Source organism: Rhinatrema bivittatum, chromosome 8 (assembly GCF_901001135.1).
Source record: "Rhinatrema bivittatum chromosome 8, aRhiBiv1.1, whole genome shotgun sequence".
Classification (NCBI taxonomy): Eukaryota; Metazoa; Chordata; class Amphibia; order Gymnophiona; family Rhinatrematidae; genus Rhinatrema; species Rhinatrema bivittatum.
The window spans coordinates 147217639-147242793 of NC_042622.1; the positions used below are offsets into that span (position 1 = coordinate 147217639).

General features: G+C 45.1%; 1 pseudogene; it reads left to right on the forward strand.

Annotated features, from left to right (window-relative positions):
- Positions 1-12293: 12293 nt before the first annotated feature.
- Positions 12294-12387, forward strand: LOC115098413 (annotated as a pseudogene).
- The last annotated feature ends 12768 nt before the right edge of the window (positions 12388-25155 follow it).

Consider the following 25155-nt stretch of genomic DNA (forward strand, 5'->3'; position numbering starts at 1 on the left):
AGTGATGTGGCTTCTTTCTGGTGGGTGCTGTATGGGCAGAGCCACAGTGAGGAGCCTTCAGGATCAAAGGTTGCTATTTCACCCCAGTCAACCAAACCAATTGATCCAGTCCTGGATCTGCCCCATGGCATGTAGGGATTTGTAATTCATGATTTTTCTTAGGGAAATGAATGGGGAAAAACAGAATTACAATTTGATTCATGCAAATCAAATTCATGCAAAAACCAGAACTGGATCATGATAATGTTTATCTGCCATCATCTAGGCTAACTGGCCCATCCAGTGTGACCAGTTTTTCTACATCAAGCTGCTTGGTTGACCAGGATGACACTGACCAATAAACAAGAGGTCAAAAGAGACTGCGCCAAACATAAGACCACCTCATACTGACAGAAATAGAGACTCTGATTTTCGAGAGATACTGGAAGGTCCATCTAGTCTGGCCAAGATTTGCTTCCTGTTGAAAGCCAGAGATCCCGACTGTTTTCTGACTTTCCCCGTGCTTTTCCCAGGCTTTTTTAAAACTCAGTTACTGTTTTGGCCTCCAGCACCTCCGCTGAAGGCTGTTCCTTGTATCTACCACCCTTTGTGTGAAAAAAATATTTACTTATGTTATTCCTGAGTCTACCTCCCTTGGAATTTTCCTCAAATCCTCTCCCTTGACTCAACATGACCTCTCTCTTACTGGAAAAGGCATCACTTGCATCCCCTGTTAATTATGTATCATAAGAGGCAGCACTGGCAGTGACTCTGTACATATTATGGACTGTGATTTATACTAAAGATGATAGGCTCTGCATCCATCTCCAGTGACAGGCTCTGTACCCCTGTGGCCACCTTCCAAGCCCTCCAGTCATAGAGGCAAAAGGCTCTGTATCTTTATACTCTTTCACTAAGAGGTGACAAGCTCTGTATTCAAATAGCTGTCTCCTGAGTCCTCCAGTCCTAGAGCCAGGGTCATTACTAGCCATGGGCACATTAGGTTCATATGCCAGATATATTGGCTAGTGCCCCAAATCTCAAACAGCTGTCCTGTTTACTTCTGTGGACCTTCTCTGCAATCAGCCTGCAAGGAGCTGAAAAAGGGAGCAGAGCAATTCTTCTCTGCAGTGTCTGCATCAGACTCCCCTTCCTGTCATCATAGAAGGGTGAGGGGATGAGACTGGAACAGACACTGCATGCAGCAGATAGAGAGAAACAGGACACAGGGGCTGGACAAGACACAGAGCACTATGTTTTCTGTTCTGCTTTGCCTGTACTAGCTTTATCCCTGTTAGCGCTCACCCCACCAATGGGGGCGGAGTTAATAATCTATTATTGATCAGCTCCCCCAGAGGGGAGGAGCTGGCAATCTGATGTAGATCACCCCACCAGAGAAGCGGAGTTAGCAGTCTGACATGGATCTGTTTCCCCAGAGGGGAGTAGTCAGCAGTGATGTACCCTGTAGATGGAGTTAATGATCTGTTGTGGGTTGGCTCCCACAGAGTGGCAGTCTGTATGATACCGCTCTAGTAGTGTAAGGAATAAACACTGAATGGAAATTGGTGAATCCTTGGGCCAATGGCAGATGACAGCACCCCCGGGAGGATATCCTCAGAGGGACCACTGGCTAGGCTGGAGTATAGAGACAAACACGGATAGTTTTTTATTAAACAGGAAGTAGAACCACCAGAGGTGGCAGTAGTGAGTTGATGTGCCCGGCAGGGCTGAAGTCCCTCAGATACTGGAACTGTGATCTCTGGGTTGCTGAGCTGTAGAGAGAGAATATAGATATTGAGTAGACAGGGTATGCTGGATACATAACCAGTAGTAGATGAAACATTCACAATTGTAGATATCTTGTAATGGCTTCAGTGCAACAGAGAGTCTTCAGTATATTCAGGAACAGGAGCCAAAGGCGAGTACTGTTTCTTATATGCAGTCTGGAATAAGAATTCACAATATCTGTGTATGAGGTGGCTTCTGTAATAGAAGAGAGTTTTTAGAAGGTTTTAGGAACATAGGAACCAGCACTCACTCCACGAGGGCCTATCTGCAATCTGTAATAATACTTCACAAGATTATAGGTATGCGTTAGCTTCTGAGATAGAAGAGAGTCTGTGAAGGGTATTAGGAACATGGGCCCTCGTGGAGCGAGTATCGGTTCCTATCTGCAATGACAACTCACGATCTCCGTACCTGCGATATCATCTTAGACAGAAGGGAGTCTTCAGAGATTAGGAACATAGGAATCGGTAATCACTCCACAAGGTCCTATCTGTAATAGAACTCACAGTGTTCACATCTGCAATCACTTCCAGGCATTAAGGAGTCTTCTGAGCATTCAGGGACATAGGCCCTCGGGGAGCGAGTACCAGATCCCGTCTTCGCAATCTGAACTCAAGAAGAGGGAGCGGGTAGCCCTTGGTAAGTTTGTGGAGGCTGAGCAGCAGAGAAAGATTTTCCCTTGCTAACTCGATTCGTAGTAGTAAACAAAGACCTTTTAAGTTGGAAGTGGATGACGTCTCTACGGGGTAACGCCCCCGAGGTTCGTGGCCTTGCCGGTACAAACTGTGGAGCGTGCGCGCGCTCTTATGGCATCAGAAACATGGCGGATCCGCAGCATAAGGCCAGCGCGGGGACTCCAGGGAGAAGTGGCGAGGAGAAGCCACAGCAGCATCTGTCTGTCAGAGCCGAAGGGAGTCGCCACAAAACATAGAGGGTGGAGTGAGGCACAAACGCAACAGTACCTCCCTTCAAATGGCGGTTTCTTCTTCGGTTGCCAGGTTAAGTACCAAAGATGCGCGAGGTGGAACTGATGAAGCATCTCTTATCCAATAGAGCTGAGGCTCCATAAGATGATTTCGGGGCCGAAGCCCTTTCAGGCAATCAAACTCAGCCTCAGTACAAACATCCAAGGTCTCTAATTCTTGAGTTCAAGTTCATATTCATGATGAAAGATGGATGTTGAGATTTGAAGAATCTCGCAGAGTGTATAATGAAGTCAGCAGCAATGAGAGGGCTGCCTTGGACGTCACTGAGGTATCGGTGGAAGTGGTGATGTAGAAACTGGTCCAAAATCCACTTCTGAATAGCTCTTCCACAGGATGCTGGAAGAGAGATGATGGCAATACCAGCAAAACGATCAGGCTGATGGGTGAAGACATCTTCCTTTTCGGAATCAACAGTGCTGTACACCTCCAGCACGACTTCGGAATGGGCCAATCGCAACACTGGTAGCTATAGATGTCTTCTTCCTCAGAATCAATAGTGCTGTATACCTCCAGCATGACTTCCGAGTGGACCAAACACAAAGCTGTAGATAGAGATGTCTTCTTTAGAACTGATGGTATCATCAGCAAACAACCAGGCTGGTATTTAGAGATATCTTCTTCTTCGGAACCAACAGTGCTGTACATCTCCAGCATGACTTCCGAATGGACCAAACCCAAAAAGCTGGTAGGTAGAGATATCTTCTTTGGAACTGATGGTAGCAGCAGCAGACAACCAGGCTGGTATTTAGAGATATCTTCTTCCTCGGCATCAAGAGTGCTGTACACCTCCAGCACGACTTCCGAATGGGTAGATCGTAGTGGATATCTCAATTTTGTAGTCCAGGAAAACATTAAAGATGTAGAGTGCCCTCTAGCTAAGGCACGCATAGCAACCGCTAGGAAAAACAGCAGGTAATAGAAAAACTGCTGGTGATGTTGATAAGATCCTCAAAAGAAGTGGTGGTGCAAAGAATCGTCCAAGGCCCACTTCAAATTGTGACACAATAGTGGATCTTCAAATTTGTTGAATGGACTTCTCAGGTATTCCACAAAACATCTGAGATTAGAGTTGCCTCCTGCCTTTGAGTCCTTCAGAGCAGAGGTTTGAACCGTCACTGGTTCAGAAATCACAGAGACTGGACGAGAGAGTGGAGGAGATATTGCTGTATAGCCCAAGAACAGTCCTCCCGCGAGACTCAGGCTTGTCCATTTCCCCGGACAAATAGGGCAAGCAGAAACTTCATGGCCTGACTGACCACAGTACATGCACAGGCCGTTCTTCCTCCTAAATCTTCTCTCTTTAGAGGTCAAGTGACCGTGACCAGGTTCCTTAAGTTCTTTCTTCTCCACAGCAGGAGGTGCTGTACCCCTTAGTAGTGCAGGAGCACTGGTTTGCTTTAACCCAGGTAACACCTTAGGCCGGAGTTCCTTCACCTTGTCTGCCAGTCAATCCAAGCAGCTAAGGCTATTAGTTCTTCCAGCGAGTCAGGTGTCTGACGAGCAGCCAGCTCGTCCTTTACGCGGGTGTCCAGGCCTCTGCAAAAAAGAGTATCTTCAGACATCTGGGGTCCCAGCGAAGTTCCGCTGCAAGAGTTTTAAATTCAATGGCAAATTCCGCCAGAGATCTGTTGTCTTGCTTCAGGTCCACCAAAGCAAACCCAGCAACAGACATACGAGCAGGGTCATCAAAAACGGATTTAAACAAGTCCATAAATCCTTCTATGTCCTGCAAGATAGGGTCTTTTCATTCCCACAAGGTAGATGCCCAAGATAAGGCTCTCCCATCCAAGTAAGACAGAATGTAGCTGGTCTTAGAGAGGCCTGTGGGAAACAGTGAAGGTTGTAAGGTGAAATGTAAGCTGCACTGGTTCAAAAAGCCCCTGGTCTTCTGGAGTTCTCCGGAGAATCGAATAGGCGCCGTCAGTGGAACAGCTGACTTTAAAGTTACCTCTGGTAACTGGCCTTCTTGTGTAGAAGCTGTGCCTTCTGCGTATGAAGCTGGTGAAAAGCTGCAGTAAGTTTCTCCAAGTTTTCTTACTGTACTGAGATGCGTTGAGCCAGGCCCAGAATAGCCTGCAAGGCAGAAAGGTGAGCTTGGTCCATGGGCTACAGACATCAAATACCTTAAGCTGAATCCCAGGAGTACTGCTTCTCCAAATACTTTCTTGAAAGCTGAATTCACTGAAGTTAGTTCCTCCAATACTTATAGCCGGATTCACTGGAGTTCGCAATCTGTTAGCGCTCACCCACCAAGGGGGCCGGAGTTAGTAATCTATTATTGATCAGCTCCCCCAGAGGGGGGGAGCTGACAATCTGATGTAGATCACCCCGCCAGGGAGGCAGAGTTAGCAGTCTGATATGAATTTGCTTTCCCAGAGGGGAGTAGTCAGCAGAGTGATGTACTCCGTAGATGGAGTTAATGATCTGCTGTGGGTTGGCTCCCACAGAGTGGCAGTCTGTATGATACCGCTCTAGTAGCGTAAGGAATAAACACTGGATGGAAATTGGTGAATCCTTGGGCCGACGGCAGCGCCCCAAGGAGGATATCCTGAGAGGGACCACTGGCTAGGCTGGAGTATAGAGACAAACACAGATAGTTCTTTATTAGACAGGAAGTAGAACCACCAGAAGAGGCAGTAGTGAGTTGATGTGCCCGGCAGGGCTGAAGTCCCTCAGATACTGGAACTGTGATCTCTGGGTTGCTGAGCTGTAGAGAGAGAATATAGATAGTGAGTAGACAGGGTATGCTGGATACATAACCAGTAGTAGATGAAACACTCACAATTGTAGATATCTTGTAATGGCTTCAGTGCAACAGAGAGTCTTCAGTATATTCAGGAACAGGAGCCAAATGCGAGTACTGGTTCCTATATGCAGTCTGGAATAAGAACTCACAATATCTGTGTATGAGGTGACTTCTGTAATAGAAGAGAGTCTGTGAAGGGTTTTAGGAACATGGGCCCTCGTGGAGCGAGTTCCGGTTCCTATCTGCAATGTCAACTCACGATCTCCATACTTGCGATAACATCTTAGACAGAAGGGAGTCTTCAGAGATTAGGAACATAGGCCCTCGTGGAGCGAGTACCAGTTCCTATCTGTAATAGAACTCACAGTGTTCACATCTGCGATCGCTTCCAGGCATTAAGGAGTCTTCTGAGCATTCAGGGATGTAGGCCCTCAAGGAGCGAGTACCGGATCCCATCTTAGCAGTCTGAAATCAAGAAGAGAGAGCGGGGCCCCCGAGGAGCAGGTAGCCCTAGGTAAGTTTGTAGAGGCAGAGCAGCAGAGAAAGATTTCCCCTTGCTAACTCGATTCGTAGTAGCAAAGACCTTTTAAGTTGGAAGCGGATGACATCACTACAGGGGGACACCCCCAGAGGTTCGTGCCCTTGCCAGTACAAACTCTGGAGTGCGCACGCTCTTATGTCATCAGGAACATGGCAGATCCACAGCGTCAGGCCAGCCCGGGGATTCCGGGGAGAAGCAGCGAGAAGAAGCCGCAGCAGCATCTGTCCGTCAGAGCCGAAGGGAGTCGCCACAAAGGTAGAGAGGGTGGAGAGAGGGCAAAAACAGGCACGAACGCCACAATCCCCTCCTACCATCTCTCCTTTCAACAGTGAGTGATCCCAGGACTCAAGATTAAGCAGAAGGAGAGGAGGGAGGAGGCATCCCAGAGCACAGTCCAGAAGCTTCAAATGACTGATGGAGAGAGAGGAGGTAAATGATGAAGGGGGAATGAGGTGACGAGAGGGTTCATGCTGGCATTGCCAGACTGGAGTGGTGGGAGTTGATAAATGTTGAGGAATATGAGGAGGGGACTGAATGCAGGGGAGCATAAGAACGGGAGGTGAATGCAGCTTTCTCGCCCATTGCCCTGAAATCAGCAATTCAAACTTGTGCTCTCTGAGGTGGTGAAAGAAAAACATGGAATGGAGTATCTGAAAATCATGTGGGAAGAGGGAGTATGTGGGGAAATGCAGGGGCACAATAGGAGGGAATACAAAATTGCTGGTGGAGATGGGGTAGAAAAGAGATCCAGATGGGGAGGGTCTGTGTGAAAAAAAAGCCAGAGATGGTGATGGAGGTAAAGAGAGCAGAGATGGAGTTGGGGCACAGGTGGTGATTGAGGGGGTGTGTGAGAGAGCCAGAGGCAATGATGTGGGGGAGAAGAGCTGAAGATATGATGGCGAGAAGGGAATGAGAGAGAGCTACTTGGAGGAGGAAACATTTTGAGGCCAAGGAGGAAAGGGTAGATGATTCGGGGGAAAGCCCTAAATTGCATCAGCCGGAGGTCCAGAGAGCAGATCTTTTGACAGCAAGTACTCCAAGCCTCTGTTGGAACAAGAGGTAGGCAGGTAGGTTACCAGCAGATGGAGACGCAATAGGATTTATTTATTTGATTTACATTCCACCTTTCAGTTACTTCAAAACATTTTACATTCAGGTACTGCAGGTATTTTACTATCCTTACAATTTAAGGGGGTCATTTTAAAAGGCATGCTCGAGCTGTAACACATTATTTGGCCTTTAGTGCACACTATTTGACTTTAATGCCCATAATTTGGCCTTTTGGATATTTCAATAAAAATTTAAATATCACATATGAGCATGCAGATAAGTTAATTTTATGCAAATGAAGGCCCCCTTTGTGTTCGCACATTAAGACACCTTTTAATTTTGGGGTTTTTCTGAAATATCGCACATTTTCGGGAAATAGTGTTTTTTTTGTTTTTTTTTTTAAGCTTCCCCCCATACATGCCTGCAGCAGTCAAAAAGCCCTAACTACCTGGCCAAGCTTTCAGAAACCACAGCATTAGGAGAATGTATAGTGGTATTGGCATACTAGATGGGATAGGCAGCTAATCAGCAGTGCCAAGATGGGAGGCAGAAATACCACCCAGGGAGGTATCTGCACTGGGGGTAGAGCAGGAACAGATCCAGGATCGTGGCACAGGAGGCCATGCAGGGTTCACAGGGAGCAAGTCTCTCATCCCCATACCACATTACTGGGTCTTCTAAAGGAGGTGGGGGGGGGGGGGGTCATATTGAAATACTGCTTAAGCTCTTATGCCATAATCAAATGATATAACACCTCAAAGGAGGCCTTGATCTCCTCACTGAGAGGTATCATGCCTTACCAAGTCTGGTGAAACTGTTGAGCTCCCTACATTTCATGGCATTGGGCTCATGCCAAACAACTGTTATGGTTGTAGGAGGCATGTCCCAAGCATCATTTTCCAGGTGCTTGCGTCAGGTACTGCAATACATATGTAGTCATAGTCGTACATGATGCCTTTCCAGTAGGCAAAGTATTAATTGTAGGCCCCGAAGAGAGATTTCTATGCCATGGCACAATTCCCACATGTGCTGGGAGCTATAAATTGCACCCATGTAGCTTTCATCCCACCCCATTAGAGGACGGAGTCCTTCCACAGCCATGAGCTCTTCCACACATCAACATGCGGGTGATGTGTGATGCACAAATGTGCATTCTCAATGTCATGCCCAGGTACCCAGGAGCTACACATGATTCATATATCCTTTGGCAATCAGCTATTTTTTGAGCTGTCTGAGAATGGTAGATATGGCTAATGTAAGCCCTGGCCCCTGGGAACACTCACACCCCAAGTCCCCGCTAGAGTAGTTGCTAACCTGGCCTTCTACTGTAAGGGGTGTTTGTCAGCAGTGGGGCTAAAGGTTTGCAAGAATAAAGAATTAGAAACCAAAAGTTGAAATTTTACACTTCTTTTTGAGCACTAGGTAAAATGTATACTTATCTTAATATACTTAGGGAGAACACACTCAGACTCGAACTGGTAGAGTTAGAGCAAATAACTTCTTTATCGGTGGGTTGGTTTTTTTTTTTTTTTTAGTTTGTTATATAACATTCTGAAAATATCCCAGGTCCAGCAGAGTCAACAGCATATGTCAGATAAGTATAAATACAAAATTCGCTTCTTTAATCCTTTAACTTATGTATTCTTTTTTATTATAATTTTATTTCCAAAAATAGGTTCTTTACATTCCTTGTAGATTCAATGAAAACATCAGATAGGTAAACTTTTTCTTGTTCCATTTTTTCTCTCTTTCTGTGCAGTCGTGTAAATGGTATCATGTTTGTCTAATATATGTTGCATGTTAGGGTGTAGCACAACAGTGCTGGTTTTGAAATGTAGGGCTGATCTTTTCATATATATTGATGCTTACACACACACAGTGAACTGTAATGGTAAAGTGTTCATTCATTTTAAGTTTATGTATTAATAAAGCAAGTATACATTTTTAATGAGAATTCAACATTAGTGCTTCTTTTTTCTTTCTTATCTCATATGAGATTCTTTTTTCTATAAACGGTGTGTCTATTAGAGCAGGGAACAGTTATTTTGCATAAGATGTTCACATTTAGAGCTGAAAATGTGAGCATCCTTGGCAAATTTCTTGTCTGTTATCACAAATATTTGGGTATTTATTTGTCATAAGAACATAAGAAAATGCCATACTGGGTCAGACCAAGGGTCCATCAAGCCCAGCATCCTGTTTCCAACAGTGGCCAATCCAGGCCATAAGAACCTGGCAAGTACCCAAAAACTAAGTCTATTCCATGTAACCATTGCTAATGGCAGTGGCTATTCTCTAAGGGGTGGATTTTCAGAGCCCTGCTCGCGTAAATCCGCCCAAAACCAGGCGGATTTACGCGAGCAGGGCCCTGCGCGCCGGGAAGCCTATTTTACATAGGCCTACCGGCGCGCGCAGAGCCCCGGGACTCGCGTAAGTCCCGGGGTTTTCGGAGGGGGCGTGTTGGGGGGGCGTGTCGGGGGCGGGCCCGAACCGCGCGGCGTTTTCGGGGCGTGTCGGGAGCGTTCCGGGGGCGGGCCCGGGGGCGTGGCTACGGCCCGGGGCAGCCCGGGGGCGTGGCCGCACCCTCCGGACCCGCCCCCAGGTCGCGTCCCGGCGCGCGGGAGGCCCGCTGACGCGCGGGGATTTACGCCTCCCTCTGGGAGGCGTAAATCCCCCGACAAAGGTAAGGGGGGGGTTTAGACAGGGCCGGGCGGATGGGTTAGGTAGGGGAAGGGAGGGGAAGGTGAGGGGAGGGCAAAGGAAAGTTCCCTCCGAGGCCGCTCCGATTTCGGAGCGGCCTTAGAGGGAACGGGGGTAGGCTGCGCGGCTCGGCGCGCGCCGGCTATACGAAATCGATAGCCTTGCGCGCGCCGATCCAGGATTTTAGCGGATACGCGCGGCTCCGCGCGTATCTACTAAAATCCAGCGTACTTTTGTTTGCGCCTGGAGCGCAAACAAAAGTAGGCTATTCGCGCTCGTTTTAAAATCCGCCCCTAAGTGAACTTAATAGCAGGTAATGGACTTCTCCTCCAAGAACTTATCCAATCCTTTTTTAAACACAGCTATACTAACTGCACGAACCACATTCTCTGGCAACAAATTCCAGAGTTTAATTGTGCGTTGAGTAAAAAAGAACTTTCTCCGATTAGTTTTAAATGTGCCCCATGCTAACTTCATGGAGTGTCCCCTAGTCCTTCTACTATCCGAAAGAGTAAATAACCGATTCACATCTACCCGTTCTAGACCTCTCATGATTTTAAACACCTCTATCATATCCCCCCTCAGTCGTCTCTTCTCCAAGCTGAAAAGTCCTAACCTCTTTAGTCTTTCCTCATAGGGGAGTTGTTCCATTCCCCTTATCATTTTGGTAGCCCTTCTCTGTACCTTCTCCATCGCAATTATATCTTTTTTGAGATGCGGCGACCAGAATTGTACACAGTATTCAAGGTACGGTCTCACCATGGAGCGATACAGAGGCATTATGACATTTTCCGTTTTATTCATCATTCCTTTTCTAATAATTCCCAACATTCTGTTTGCTTTTTTGACTGCCGCAGCACACTGAACCGACGATTTCAATGTGTTATCCACTATGACACCTAGATCTCTTTCTTGGGTTGTAGCACCTAATATGGAACCCAACATCGTGTAATTATAGCATGGGTTATTTTTCCCTATATGCATCACCTTGCACTTATCCACATTAAATTTCATCTGCCATTTGGATGCCCAATTTTCCAGTCTCACAAGGTCTTCCTGCAATTTATCACAATCTGCTTGTGATTTAACTACTCTGCACAATTTTGTGTCATCTGCAAATTTGATTATCTCACTCGTCGTATTTCTTTCCAGATCATTTATAAATATATTGAACAGTAAGGGTCCCAACACAGAACCCTGAGGTACTCCACTGTCCACTCCCTTCCACTGAGAAAATTGCCCATTTAATCCTACTCTCTGTTTCCTGTCTTTTAGCCAGTTTGCAATCCACGAAAGGACATCGCCACCTATCCCATGACTTTTTACTTTTCCTAGAAGCCTCTCATAAGGAACTTTGTCAAACGCCTTCTGAAAATCCAAGTATACTATATCTACCGGTTCACCTTTATCCACATGTTTATTAACTCCTTCAAAAAAGTGAAGCAGATTTGTGAGGCAAGACTTGCCCTGGGTAAAGCCATGCTGACTTTGTTCCATTAAACCATGTCTTTCTTTATGTTCTGTGATTTTGATGTTTAGAACACTTTCCACTATTTTTCCTGGCACTGAAGTCAGGCTAACCGGTCTGTAGTTTCCTGGATCGCCCCTGGAGCCCTTTTTAAATATTGGGGTTACATTTGCTATCCTCCAGTCTCCAGTGCTCGTCATCCAGTGTCCAGGAACTCTTCCATGCCCTCAAAGATATGTGGTCCCAGGCATTCAATTCATTGTCAATACTAAGGGGCATTGCGATCTTCCTCCTGTTCCCCCTTATTTACCTCCTATTATGATGGGACATCTGCTCACCAGACCTCTTGATACCATTTCTCCTGGAGATGATATCAGCTGTCTTTGCCATATCACACCCTTTGCTGCCTTAGAGGTAGTCACTGCCCGACTCCCATATATAGCATGGCGTAATTGCTGAGGACATCCTGGGTAAGGCGGTCATTGCCCTTTATGCTGAAGTTTTGTGCCTGAAGATGTTGCCTCCTCTCTTGGCTGCCTGAGGGTTGGGTTGCCACTTCTGGAGGCACAGTGTCACTTTCTCCCTCACTCTTGTGGAACTTCTGAAGCACCTACATTATGTGTTTCTCCTATTCCTATATCCCCTTCACCTACCTGTAAATTTGATCATTTTGCTTCTGTTGTCACTAGCTAGCCACCTCCTTTTTCAGGCCCTTTGTTTCATACTGTGCTTACCCATTTCTCTTTTTGCTTTTCACAAAATGGTTCTGGACAATCTAGAGCATACAAAAACTGACTCATCACGTATTTTCCTTCTAACTGCACACTAGTTTTTTCTGTTCTCTGTACTAGCTTATTCTGTCCATTAAATCCTATAGTACAAATAGTTTCATCTGACAATGCAACTCCCTCAGGAAGTCTGGTAATCACAGATTTGGGTGCCCCTGAATCCAATAGAAAGGTATAAGGTTGTTTGTTAATATGTATTGTCAACATGGGATCTGCTGTTCCTGCCCTAATTTGCACACTCCTAAAAGTCATCGTATACTAAAATTGGAATGATACAGAGATGATTAGCATGGCCCCTGCGCAAGGATGACATGCAAATTCGTGAAGCGTTCCATATTTTAGTATATGTGCTCGCTTATCTCCTCTCATTCCCTCAGGCCATTTGCTTAACCTATCCACCCATGGATCCACATAATAACGACTATCTTCACTCTCAGCCACTATTTCTTTTGGTGTCTGTTTATGCAAACTCTGGCCTAACATAATCAGGTCTCCGTTTCCATCTATACAGGCTCTCTCTTCATCTGCTCCTTCATGTATAGTAACACAGCCCTGAGTTTTGCATTGTCTGGATGGCTGTTTTCTATGCCAATACTTTCCTAGCCTGCTCTTTTTCCCCTTTCCCTTTACACTTTTGTCCTCTTCCTCCTCAGTGCTATCACTTTCTCCTTCCTCCTCTACACTTTCAGCTATTGGACGCGTAAGAACCTCTCCAAACCTTTTTCTTAGCTCATCCCCAGTCAGACCGGATTGCACAATGTTGGACGGATGCATTAACCCTTTCAAAATGCAAGTCATCTCCTGCCATCCTTCCTGTAATTCTATCTTAGGTGGGACAAGTCCCTCTGCTTGCTGCAGTGCCACAGGTGCTGCCACTGACACAGGAGCAGTGGAAACCACTGCTGGCAGAGAAGCTGCAGGAGCACCTGTGGACTGAGATATTCCAGAAATACCCTCTCCTGAATTATCAATAACAGATAGACCCTCTGCCAGTGACTCCACTAACTGCAACGGCTTATAGCCTGGGGCTATATCTTTCGGATCTACAGGTCCTAACTCCGCAGGCAAAGCATGTAATGGAAATTGCCCTAAACTGCTATAAACATCTGTCAGAGCTGGGTACAAGCCTGAAGAACTAGAGGCAGGGAGCGTGGAATAATTAACAGAAGCTCTTTCAGGGGCATATGGTGGGGGCATTTTATCCCACTCAGTATCCTGACAGACAGAACCTCTCTGCTTATACCATAAATCAAACACTTGCAAATGCTTATCTAAAGATCGTCCTTTCTTTGAATCTCTAATATATTTTAGCAAATTCAATAACACAGAATGTTGTAACGAGCCCTCTTTCGCCCAAATAAAATCAGGATGTGATTTAGACTTTTTACACCATTTATCATGAAATTTTTTAATATCCTTAATATTAAGCGGATTTGCATTCAATACTAAATCTAAAGGAGTTTGCATATTGTCCACTAGATGGCTCCCCTACAGCAGAATACACCCACTGACTCTGGTCAACCCGAACTATAAACTGCAAAAATGTATTCCTATCCCTCTCTCTTTTTTTTTTTTTTTTTTTTTAATAAGAAAAAGAGTTATCAGGATAGATAAGAATAGATGGAATCCCAAGATGTTAAAATCAAAAGAATTGAATTAGCATCAGTCCATCTTCGGGAACCAATTAGAACACAAAGAGCTATAGTTCGGCCAAGAGGGACCGACAGTGAAAACAAAGGCAGAAACAGAAGCCCTGAGACACAATATCTGATTTAAGATTTAACATACAATCACTATACACTGTACACTCTCTTTCCCAATCCCAGCTCCTCACTATTCCTACCACACCTGCTCCTTTTCAGGTCGCTGCCCCTCCCTCTCTCTATGCCTAATCTGCCTTGCTTCTCCCTCTCTTTCCTGTCTCTACCTCTCCCCCTGCTTCCTGTTTCTCCCATCCTGTCTCTACTCCTCTGCTTCTTGTCTCTGTCACTGCTCCCTTCTCTATCACTCTTGCCCTCCTTTTGCCTCTGCCGCTCTCATCCCTCCCTCCTCTCCTGACCCACGTGTATCCTCTACTCCTTACCAGCCCTCACCCCATGCAACGCCTGTCATGCCCAAGCCCAGCCCTCTCACACTCCATCCTCTCTTTAAACACAAAATGAGACAAGACAAACAAAACACACACTCTCACATTTCTTTCACAGGAAAAGACGACAAGGGAAAGGCAAACAGAAAGGAAACAAGTAAAACTCAGTCACAGCACTCAGATTATGAAATCTAGAAACTCCTCTCACCTAACACACACTTAAAGAAGCAGCTGCAAGAAGCTGGGTTATATAAACCAAAAAATAATGTGCAACGCAATAAAACTGCACAAAATGCGACAAAACAATGATGTAATAATTTTAAATTTTTTCCTAAGTAGACTCATTTTAACCCCCATTAATGCTCATTATTTCCTGTTTTTTAATGTATCTAGGTAAATCTAGCCCTAAGTTTGCACCTGAGGCAATGGAGGGAAAAGTGACTTGGCTCAAGGTCACAAGGAGCAGCAACAGGATTTGAACTGTGGCTTCCCCGGTTCACAAGCTGCTACTCTAACCACTAGGGCTACGCCTCCATTCCCTTAGAGTTTTAGCCTCTGTGTGAGAGGATATCGTATCACTAAGAGAGCAGGTCCTAGCTACAGGATCTCTTCCTACTTGACCTTGCTCCTCCACAGCAGCAAAGGGGCTGCCAGATTGGAATTGGGACTTGGCTACTATGCCTCAGCTCCTCCAGGTCTGCCACTCTAGCCTCCAAAGATTGGACTCATCCTCAGAGCCAGGAACTCTTTGCATCGAGCACACACACACCTATGCAACCTGTCACCAACTGGTAGATAATCATACATGTGGCATTCAAGGCAAAAGACTGGACAGCCCCATCTTGCTGCTGGACTGCTGTCTTAGTTAAATAAAGGATGCTTAAACTAAAGTCCTTTAAGTTTATTTGGTGTATTTTATATTAATTTGGCAATGACCTACAAGGGTAAATACTGATAATGTCGCTCGTCCTCTTACTTGAGTTGTCTTTCTTTATAAGAGTCTATATAAATCAAAGAATGTGTATAGGGGTGGATGGGAGGGAAAGAAAGACATTAAGGAAATTACCTAGCTTTGTTTTGTTTTTTTAAATCAGGCACACACACTAAAGATTAATTTACCCTACAATCTCTCTTCTCCCCTAAAATTTAAATCTCAAAATTACCCAGCAAGCAATATTTACTGATCCTCTTCTGCCACCAGCAAAATCAGTTTCTGCTCTCAATACTCCTTCTGGATTGTCAGTGCTCCCCCTCAGGAATACGTGAACTAGGTAAATGTTTCTGATATGACATCTGAAAAAAGATATTTCTATGGTTTTAAAAGCTCATATATATTTTTAGATAATTTGGATGCTGATTTAGTAAAAGGTATTAGAATCTGTCTAGAATCCCATAACTGGAATGAAGTTTCCAGTGTTAAGTTATTATATGTTCTAAGTAAAATTTATTTTTTTGTTATATGGAAGAAGTGGTGGAAGACTAAATAATTTTGATAAAAAGAAGGAGTGCCTCACCAAGTACAACAGAACTGCTGAGAGCCCCCTTGATAATCAATGAGGTGCTGCCAGTTTCTTATGTAAGAATTAGTTAGTATGCTCTTAAAATGGTCTTCATAAGGTCAGCAGGATCTCACTACCACTAGTGTCTTGTGTTTTTACCAAATGACTTGAGTGCAATGGGGTCTGTGCCCAAAATCTTTTAAGTACCTAGCAATGACTCTGCCTAGAAGGGATAGATTTTGTATTCCTATGCCCATCTCCTGAGCCCTCCAGTCCTGGAGATGACAGGCTCCGTATTGCCGTGTTCCCCCCCCCCGCCCTCTCCAGTCCTAGAGGTGACTAGTTCTGTATCCCTGCACCTATATCCCTGTATCCTTGTCCTCTGAGCCTTCCAGTCCTAGACAAGCTCTGTATTCCAGAGACCTTCAATCCCAGTAATGACCAGTTTGTGTTCCTGCAACAATCTTGCAGTGCCCTAAATCAGGCTTTTATTACTATCCTCTATTTAAATTGGCCAACTTAGAGAATTTACTAAGGCTTTTTGATTATGTACATTGCCTTTTGAGTCACCACCTAGATGTGATCTGATAAAGATCAAATGAGAAACTAAGCAACTGAAATAAACAGCAAAATAATTTCCATTTACCTCCTCTCTTAAGTGAGGACCATCTAGAAATCAACGCTTGCATGGGTAATTTGCCAACTAATCTGCATTTACCTCTACTGATATTTGAACTTATGATCTCTCATTCTACATGTCATCCCTTCTCTGCAATGGCATTTTACATCTGTTTGTCGGCAAGGGAAAACTGATTATTCTATTTATCTTTTTTGGAAGCCCAAGATGCTTGGCATGACAAGGTGATACGAGTCTATAGTTTTAAAATGTACAGCACCAGGGATCAATATGCAGCGATGACAAAACTGACCTGCTGTGGTCCTTCTCAGCTGCCAGCTCCTAAACAGGAAAAAGAGAGAAAGAATGGACAGTGTCTCTCTGTTCATCTGTAGACACTTAGCCAACTCTTTTAGACATTTTCTAAAATCATACTCAGCAGGCACAGGGAATGTAACAAACTCTAGAGTTTAGAACCAAGGCACAGGGACAGAAAGAAACTCACCTCTAAGGACATACACAGAGTCAATAATAGAGCCAGTGATTAGACATGAGGCACAATGATAATGTGACTCACCCCCAAGGTCTCATCAAAAAGACAATGGTAGAGCCAGGGATTAGAACTGAAGTCCCAAGATCAACCATCAACTCCTGTCAGTGAACCACCCAACCCAGAAGGCTTGAATCCGTTGCGAGTACAAACCAATCTGGCGACGCCAAGAAAACACCCTTCCGGAGATGATCTGCCTGCAACCACCACTGCAATTGGAAGCTCACCTCCAATGGTAAAAGATGCCCTACCACATAGTCCTGCAACTGCAGACTCCAGTGGGAAACCAACATGCAGTGAAAAGGTCACATATGCGCTTTTGCCAGGGAACAACCAAAGTGGCTGCCATCAAACCTAGGACCTGAAGATAAGACCACACTGTCAGGCGAATAGTTCTTCTCAGGGTTTGAACTTGAGCAATCAACGTATGAATTTGACTCTCTGTCAGAAGCACTCTGCCCTCCTTCATATCAAAATGAATGCCGAGATACTCCAGCATCTGAGACAGCTGTAAATTGCTCTTGGCCAGGGTCACCACCTAGCCTAGATCCTGCAGCAAGGAGACCACATTGTGAGATGTTTAGTGACTTTCTTCCATACTCTAGGCTCGAATCATCTAGTCATCCAGATATGGGTGAAGTAGGACGCCATCCTTGCGCAAGGCTGCCTCAACTACCACCATGCCCTTGAAGAAGGTCTTAGGCACAGTGGCCAGCCCGAAAGGCAAGGCCTGAAACTGGTAATGACATCTCAAAATGGCAAACCTTACATGTTCCTGATGAATGGGAATATGCACATATGCCTCTGTCAGATCCAGACACATGAGGTATTTCCCCAGTTGTACTGCCATTATTACAGTGCGTTCAGTCTCCATTCGGAAATGAATGACCTGCAGATGATTGACGCCTTTGAAACCCAGGATGGGTTGAAAGGACCCATCTTTCTTGGTATGACAAAATAGATGGAATAAGGGCCCCTATTTTGTTGCGATTCAGGTACAGGAATTACAGCCTTAGATCCAATAGTCTTCTCAATGTAGTTTCCACTGCTACCTTCTTCTGAGGGGAGTTGTACATAAAGGAATGTGAAGAAATTCTATAGCATAGTCATTCCAAATCACTTCCAGAACCCATTGGTCCAATGTGATCTGGACCCACCTCTGATAAAAGTGAGATAGGTGGCCACCTATCTCCTGCATCAACAGATGAGTCCACAAACCTTCATTGAGAAGATCAAGAACTCCACTCCTGGAGCCCACATCCTTCCAAGGCTTTCTGGGGGTGAAAGGATTGAGACCTACCGAAGGAACAGTATCTCTGAGAGGAAGCTCCCCTATAAGGACAAAAATCACCTGAAAACTCTAGAGCAGCCACTTGCCCAAAAAGGCTGTGAAGCCGGTTTCTTATCCTCCAGCAAACAAGGGACCTGGGCTTCCCTCCTTTATTTGTCATCTTCTCCAACTCACTGCCAAACAAAAGAGAAGCCTTGAAGGGCGGTTTGGTGAGATTGGACTTAGAAACAGTGACTGCCGACCAATTGCACAGCCACAGCTGATGCCTAGCCGCTACCATGGAAACAACCCCTCTGGTGGCTGTGCGAATAAGGTCACAGCCCACATCAGCAAAGGCAGCCACTCCCGGTTCTATTACCACTCTGCCATCCAAAACCGTTGCCCCAGATTCTTGAGAAAGACGCGGAGAAGCTCAAGCCACCAGGTAACAAGCAGCAGCAATTTCCAAATTCATCGCCATGGCCTCAAAGGCTTACTTAAGAATAGCTTTAATCCTTCTACCTTGATCATCCTTAGAGCTGCCCCTCCTTCAACCGGTATAGTGGTTTGCTTAAAGACAGAACACACCAACACATCCACCTTCGGGAAACACAACTGCTTTCTTGCCTCTGGATCCAAGGGATATAAACTCGCCAAGGCATGCCCTTCTTTAAAACTCGCCTCTGGCGCACTCCATTCAAGATCAATCAACTCTTGAATCGCATCCAGGAGGGGAAAGAAACATGAAACCTTGCATAGGGTGGCTAAAATGGGGTCTTCCTTCTGCACACCCGAAGAATCTCTCCCAGCCATCCCAAGTGTCTTCAGAGTCTGAGTAATCAGACCCGGCAACTTATCTCTATGAAAGAAACAGAGAAGAGTTCTATGTGGCTTTAAATTCGGGGGAATTTCCCCTTCCTCAAGAGGAGAGCAACCCAAATCATCATCAGCATCATCTTGATTCACATCCACTCGAACATCCTCAGGGACTGTTGTGCCACGGCATTTATGTGCAGTGGTGGACACAGTGGGGCCCCGAGCATGCAACCTTGATATAAAGGCATTACCATCTCTGCTGGATGCCCCTGCAGAAAGGTCTGTAGTCCCTGGAAAAATTGCATCCAGGAAAAGGAGGATGGGTCCATACGAGCCCTCATAGGTCCAAACCTGACATCCTGTGAGCGAGACTCTGCTGAGAACATTGCCAGTGGATCAACCAAAGAAGGGAACACTCTTGTTGTGTTGCCTCCATCCTCACTCCCCTGAGGCCAAAGGGATGGACCAGATTCGGCAAAGTCAGCAGAGGGCAAATCACCTTGAGCATCTAGGCAGCGCTGTCAGACTCACAGAAAGTTCCGGTTGCATTGCCCTTATATGGCATGCAGCACAAATTGCTAAGCCCTTAGCCTTCTTTGATGCTGATCCCATGGCATGTCAGTTAACGCATACCTCAGAAAGATACGTGCTTAACATATACTCAGTCAGCTACGCAGCCAGATATGGATATAAACTACATGCACATCTACGCGTTTAACTATGTATAAAATACCCACTCATCTACGTGCACAGTTCATGTGCATGCAATATGCACTCAGACTCTCTGCAAAACGCGCACAATGATAGGCCATATAAGTACGTGCACAACAGGATAGGTGGAACTAGGTGCACAAGAAGGCGCACACATGCACGCTGATGTCACACACAAAAAATGTGCAAAGGAACCACTGCGGCCTACCCTACAGCCAGCAAAAAGGACACCTGGAAGCACACCTAGCCAAAACACTGCTCAACCCGCTGAGCCTGCACTGCCTCCACACCTCACTAAACTCCCCAGAGACATAAGCGGGAGATGAACATCAATGCCAAGAAGGAAGAAAGAGTAAGAATGAGGAGAACCTCCCTAAAACTCCTTTAATTTTTTTTTTTTTTTTTACCTGAGCTTAGCCCTCCCTGGCTGTGAGCGGGAAAGAGTCTCTGTCTACGGGGGAAGAGGGCAAAAGTTTTCACTGCTGAGCCTCTCTTGGCTTGCATCCATCACAGGCAATCCCCAGTAGGAAAATGCATGTCCATCATCTGTTGGAGATGGAGAATACTGGGGGGCTGATGTCGGGGCAAGGCTATATATCCGTGATGTCAGCTTTTACTCCGTCTCCATCTACTGGTAGAGGTGCATAACCCACTTGGGAGGACTGGCCTGCCTGAGTGCAGAGGAAATACCTTTACTATCCAAATTGTTACTATCTGTAGTTATATAAAATTACAATGTGCTCCTTGTACGACCTGCTTCTAGGCAAACAGAGGCTCCAAGCTCCAGGGGCTGGGAGTGCTATAGAGTTTACCAGAGTTGAGTTCCACTGCTGGCTCCTACTCCTGAAGATGGGAATGCTGCAGAGGTTAGGAGACCTATATTCCATTTCCAGCTCATGCTTTTGCTCTTGGGACTGAGAGTATGGCAGAAGTTAGTAGACTTGAGTTCCAAACCTGGCTCAGATTCTGATGCCCCAGGCTGGGAGCACTGCAGATGTTAGGAGACCTGGGTTCCATTCCCAGCTCAGGATCCTACCCCTGGATTGGGAGTACTGCAGAGGTAGGAAACCTGGGCTCCATTCCTGGCTCAGATTCTTGTGCCTTAGGCTGGGAGAACAGCAGTGTTTAGGAGACTTAGATCTAATTCCCATTGTATAGGCGGTATACAAACAATTTTAAATAAACTTATTCTTTATCTTTATTAAAATGTCTTAATCACTAATGCCATAGCTCTAAGCAATGTACAAAAAAAAACCCCATGCATAATAAAATGTAAGCAAACATCTAAACATATCTTAGGTTTCATTCCAGGCTCAAGCTCCTGAGGCTAGGAGTGCTGCAGAGAAGACCTGGATTACATTCTTAGCTCAGGCTCCTGCTCCTGGAGCTGAGAGTGGTGCATAAGAACATAAGAAAATGCCATAATGGGTCAGACCAAGGGTCCATCAAGCCCAGCATCCTGCTTCCAACAGTGGCCAATCCAGGCCACAGGAACCTGGCAAGTACCCAAAAACTAAGTCTATTCCATGTTACCATTGCTAATGGCAGTGGCTATTCTCTAGGTGAACTTAATAGCAGGTAATGGACTTCTCCTCAAAGAACTTATCCAATCCTTTTTTAAACACAGCTATACTAACTGCACTAACCACATCCTCTGGCAACAAATTCCAGAGTTTAATTGTGCGTTGAGTAAAAAAGAACTTTCTCTGATTAGTTTTAAATGTGCCCCATGCTAACTTCATGGAGTGCCCCCTAGTCTTTCTACTATCCGAAAGAGTAAATAACCGATTCACATCTACCCGTTCCAGACCTCTCATGATTTTAAACACCTCTATCATATCCTCCCCCTCAGTCGTCTCTTCTCCAAGCTGAAAAGTCCTAACCTGTGCAGAGGTTAAGATACCTGGGTTCCATTCCCAGCTCAGCCTCCTGCTTCTAGGACCGGGACAGCTGCAGAGTTAGGAAACCTGGATTCCATTCCCTGCACAGGGTTCAGCTCCTGGGGCTAGGAGTGCTGCACTGGTTAGGAGATACAGATTTCATTCCTGACCAGGAGGGCTGTAAAAATTAGATGACTTGGGCTCCAGGCCCAGCAGATTCTAATGCCTCAATTTGAGGAATAATTGCTGCCCTCATGCTTTTGGTGCAAGGCAAAGGAAAAGCTGACAGCCAACTGTGCTTACAGCAGCAGCACCTGGTGGACAAAGAGCAACAATGACAGTAAGTTTGCTGGCAGATGCATCCTGGCCTCTCAGTTTCAGCAGGGCAATGCAGCACTTAGCCTGTAAATGAAAAGGGATGTGGGAGATGGAAGGACCCTAGAATCTGAGTGAATGTTTAAAAAGGCTTCTTCATTTATTATTTATAACACAGTAGTTAACAGCAGAAAATGATAAATTGGTCCACAAAGTCTGCACAATTTTTCTGGTCGACACTGCTAAGAATATATTCCAGCTGCAGGCCATAGAAGATTGATTGTAGAGCATTGCCTCTCATCCCAGACCATTTTTGTTTTCCTGTTTATCTACCATTCTAGGTAGACGAGCATACAAATTCATTTACTTAATCCATCACTCAACCCATGTCCTTCTACTAAGCTTTGTAATAATCTAAACTACCACCAAAACTAATTAGACTTATGGCTGAATATTGGGCTGCCTGGGCCTGTGACCTTGCTGGATGGGACCCTGCCACCACCAAACCTACTGGCATTGACCAGCTTGGTTTCTGATTAATTTTAGCCTGTTGGTATCATCAGGGCCATCCCTCTGGCCTGTGGTATTGCTAGGTTGTGCTTTCTTACCCTCCCTTTTTGTTTTCTCCTTATTGCTTCTGCTCTCAGTGGCGTGAAAGGTTGGCCATTTGCATTTCTGTCACAGTCCTGGTTTCTACCACCTCTGCTAGTAGTAGGTTTTTTTTCCCCTCAACCATCTATCACCATCTCAGTAAAGAGGTAGTTTTTCAAGTTGTCCCTGAAATGTCCTCTCAATCTTCATAGCATGACCCTTTGTTCAAACATTTCATTCTAGGGAAAATGTCACCTTCCTAAAATTTATTGAAATGTTAAATATTTGAATGTTCTTTTCATAACCTTTTCCCTTCTTTCCTGTCAATGTCCTTAGGAAGAAATGAACATAGTGTTCAAGGTGGGGGATCTCACTAATGACCTAATCATGGACACTTATCTCGTTTTTCCTATTTGTACTTCTATTTATGCCAATCTTACCTTATTCTGGCTGCAGATGTCTCTGCCTGCTGACACTTTCTCTTGCCGCTCTTTATTTCCAGCTTGTTGCTCAGTGCGGTCTTTTCCACCAGAGGAATCCATTCTCTTGGGTCTGACATGCTGGGGATCCTGCTGGGAGCAGACAGGTACACCCAGGAGCTCTGCAGAGCGAGCTTGGCCAGGGTGGCTACTTGGAGGATAGGCAGGTCTCACTCCCAAGCTGGCTTCTGTCTCCTTTGCCAGGCACATGTAACTTTTACTAGGTATGATGCCCAGCTCTGGTATGGCACCTGCATGAGTGAGGTTTGGGAAATCGTTCTTGCCACAGTGTGATGACAGAAAGGAAATGGGCTCTGGGCTAGCACTGGCCCTTCTTTGTTGCTTTACCACCCATTTCACTTTCTGCTTTGTATCCAGCTTTCCCAGCCTGGAGGAAGAGGAGCTTTTTTGGCTCTGGGACCCTCTATACTCTGAGCTGTCAGTGCTTGAATTTTTCCTTGTTACCTTGCCCGAGCTCTGGACTTGTTGCTTCTTCTGCCCTAGGAAGTTCAGATTCGAGGGACTGAGCACTTGTTTGATTATTTCATTGAGAAACTGGGAAAATTTCTGCTTCTCTTCCACAGCTCTATGTCTACCAATGGAATGCTCCTTGCAACCTTCCAGGCCATTGCCACCTTGGTTTCCCTTGCTGGCTGCAGCCTGCTCCTTGTGAGATGGTGCTGCCTTGCTCTTGGACCTTGCTGTTATGGTTTCCAGAGACTTGGCTTTCCCAAGTTGTTCATGTCCTTTTTTCAGAATCCCCTTGCTCAGTACTTGAACAGTAAAGGGCTTGAGTTGACCAGAAGAGAGTAGTTCCGCTTCCTCGTTGAATGTTAAGTTTCTTTCCGAGCGGGTAGTATTGTACAGATGGGTCCTGTTTCTACTCTTCTGAGATAACCTATCAAGGCTTATGCTATGTCCTTTCTTCAGCCTTTGGAAACCTTTCAAAGGTTTTCCTTCTCTGTGGAAGGTGGTAGTCTGTCTGGAAATGTCAAAGCAAGGCAAATAGTGCTGACCAGGAATCGGAAAAGCTTCCTGTTCAGTACTGACTTCTGCAGACCATATTGATGCAGAGGAGGAATTAAGAGATGACGTAGTTGAAAACTGGTCAATACCCTGCTTTATCCATAGATGATCCCTTAAGCCAGAGTTGCTCATCTTGTTGTCATTGGCAGGTCCTGAGTAATGCACAGGCATGAAAAACTTCTCCATTATCTCTAGTTTTCCTGCTTGGACTACCATATTATCAAGTTTCTCATACTGCACTGGGGACAAGTGACTGGACTCACATTGAGCATTCTTATGAGATTTTCTTCTTATAGCTTTAGTGCTCATGCTGCATAAGGGCTGATGCTTTACTGAGTAAACAAAAATATCCTCTCTCAACCTTCCCAGATGATATAATCACAGATCCATGCTTCTCATTCCAAGGACAATCACCTCAGCCATCTCCATAAACTTCAACAGCATTATTTCGTAAAAAGCTCTAAACCAAGACACCCTTCTCCATGGATTTACTTGCTTAGTTATTTCATCTTTGTGCTATTTGGTTCCATATACTTACTTCATCAGCATCACCCTCTTTGCTATCAGAAAATGGTAAATCTCTTCTAGCTGTAGGCAGAGATATAAGGCTCTTATTCCCCATTAGACTTTATATTTAATGAGGGGAACTAGCTCAATGGGAGTGGAAAATTAAATGTCAATACAATGATTAGTCTGTGGCCATTCATGTGATTTGTTTAGCCTTGGAGGCAGTAGTCAGGAGCACATGTGTAGGCATGGGTCCCATGAAATAGATAACATCCTGTTGCTTTAGGGAAATTGACTTTCCAAAGTTATTCTGTAGCTTACTGTGCAAGGCACAGTAGAAACAGGGGCAGATCATGAAAAACTGGAGTACCTTGGGATGGATGTATTCTTCTACAGAACAGTGGCCATTTATTAAACAAAAATGTGGGACGCTCCTCTAGCTATGGAACACTTGACCACCCTAATTTGCTTGTTGTTTCTAAGACAATTAACTGGTGAACTCCAATCTTATGATGATTGACCCTCATCTTATAAAAAGGCTCCATCTCAACTATTTTCCCACTATATCTCATTGAAAATAGCTACATCAATGTTACTTATTTTGACAAGTAATAAAAAAAAATGACATGAAGTGCTATTATTAGGGCACACATATTTTGTAAACAATCTATATATAGTAAAATGATTTACTGCCCACAGCAAAGATAATGCAAGGTTAACTACTGTTTTGCCTCTTGGACTATGAAAAGAGAAGAGAGCAGCT